Here is a 2,192-nt window from a genome sequence, read left to right as displayed (position 1 = left end):
ATTTGTCGCTTCAATCTACTCCACTGCAACTTTAGAGGGATAAGATTAATAACTTGTAGCTTTAATCTGTTCCACTGCAACTTTAGGGAAATAAGATTTGATGTCTTCAATCTGCTCCACTGCAACTTCAGGGTGATAAGATTCGTTATCTTCAATCTGCTCCAGTGCAACTTCAGGGAGATGAGATTTGTAGCTTCAATCTGCTCACTACAACTTGAGGGAGATAAGATTCACTGTCTTCAATCTGTTCCACTAGAACTTCAGGGAGATAAGATTTGTAACTTATAGCTTTAATCTGTTCCACTGCAACTTCAGGGAAAGAAGATTTGCTATTTTCAATCTGTTCCACTATAACTTTAGGGAGATAAAATTCACTATCTTCAATCTGCTCCATTACAACTTCAAGGAGATAAGATTTGCTATCTTTAATCTGCTCCACTGCAACTTCAGGGAAATAAGATTTTCTATTTTCAATCTACTCCACTACAACTTCAGGGGGATAAGGTTTGTAACTTGTAGCTTTAATCTGTTCCACTGCAACTTCAGGGAAATAAGATTTGTTATCTTCAATCTACTGCACTGCAACTTCAAGGAGATAAGATTGGTTGTTTTAATCTGCTCCACTACAACTTTAGGGAGATAAGATTTGTTGTAACAACTCGATTTTAGGCCTAGTCGAAATAGTGGTTTCGGGACCACAAATTCGAAGAGGAAAATTTTTTTATTTTTATTATATTTTTATGGTCTAAAATTTCACATAATAATTTTGTGAAAATTTCGTTCAAAAATTTCGACGTTTGGGCACTCAATTTAATCAAAAGGACTAAATTGTAAAAAGTGCAAAAGTTGAGTTCTATATGTTAGGAGTGTCTAATTGTTATGAAATTTTAAATTGGAGGTCCTTAAATGGTAATTAGACCATTGGTTATGTCATGGACAAAAATGGACGTGAAATAGGTGAAATAAGATATTTTTAAGTTAAGGGTATTTTGGTAATTTAGTAATTAAAACATATTAAAAAGACAAAATAAGCCAAATTTCATCATCTTCTCCATGAGGGGCTGCCGAATGTGTCAGGGAGCCATAGATGGGGTTTGTTCAAGCTTCCAAGCTCATAGTAAGTGCATCTTAGCCCCGTTTTTAATGTTCTTCGCATTTTTGAAATCCTCGTAGCTCGGTTTAGCTTATTCTACCATTAATTCACGGTAGGGTGCATATTTGGAAAAATACCCAGAGGTGAAATGTGTTTATTTTGCTGTTTTATGGTAGAATATGAAGCTAGAATTTATGATAAACAACTTTTACTAAGTGATTTTAAGTAAAACCGGGTAAATTGACATAATCGGTATAAATATTTATTGTTCATAAGTGTATGTTAGAGTGAGAATTTGATGTTGCCATAGAAGGGAAAAGTGTTCAGCATGTTGTAAAACATAAGAATAAGGTGTGAAATTAAATTTTCGAGCCTAGGGACGTAAATGGAAATATACAAAAGTTTAGGGGCAAAATTGTAATTTTTCCAAAGTTTGAGTCAAGGACTGTTTTGATAAATGTGAGTACTAAATAAGTCAATTGTATTATTATAGATCAAGAAAGAAGTGGAATCGACCTTGACCGGAGAAAAGAAAAGATTAAAGACTAAATTGCTAAAATTTTATATTGTTGCATCAAAGTAAGTTATGTATAAATAATAGTTATATTTTTATAACTTGTGAATTATGTTTGACATGTGAATTAAATTTGAATTGAGATGATGTATTATTTTATATATAAATTTGTTATCTAATCATGCCTTTATGCAAGTACGAGATTAGATTGAAGGATCAATCGTGAGAAATGCAGGGTCAAGTACATTCGTACTACAACTCGTAATGAATTGACAGAAAAGACCATGGTTGGACCATGGCAGTGAGTGTGCCAGTGTAAGACCATGTCTGCGACATGGCATCGGCTCGATATGAGAGTCAGTGTAAGACCATGTCTGGGACATGGCATCGGCTCGATATGAGAGTCAGTGTAAGACCATGTCTGGGACATGGCATCGGCTCGAGATGAGAGTCAGTGTAAGACCATGTCTGGGACATGGCATCGGCTCAATATGAGAGTCAGTGTAAGACCATGTCTGGGACATGGCATCGGCTCGAGATTAGTTTTGAGTGCCGTGTAAGACCATATGCGGACATGGCATCGAC

General features: G+C 35.4%; 1 long non-coding RNA gene across 1 annotated transcript; it reads left to right on the top strand.

Moving 5' to 3' along the window:
* Positions 1 to 1,057: 1,057 nt before the first annotated feature.
* LOC128035583 (uncharacterized) lies at positions 1,058 to 1,802 on the top strand. The gene is made up of 2 exons (XR_008192059.1): positions 1,058 to 1,117; positions 1,587 to 1,802. It is a non-coding gene; the product is annotated as an uncharacterized LOC128035583 (long non-coding RNA).
* The last annotated feature ends 390 nt before the right edge of the window (positions 1,803 to 2,192 follow it).

The sequence above is a fragment of the Gossypium raimondii genome, chromosome 12 (assembly GCF_025698545.1).
Source record: "Gossypium raimondii isolate GPD5lz chromosome 12, ASM2569854v1, whole genome shotgun sequence".
NCBI classification, from domain to species: Eukaryota; Viridiplantae; Streptophyta; class Magnoliopsida; order Malvales; family Malvaceae; genus Gossypium; species Gossypium raimondii.
The sequence above is the reverse complement of the archived record's forward strand: the minus strand, read 5'-3'. Positions and strand labels throughout refer to the sequence as shown.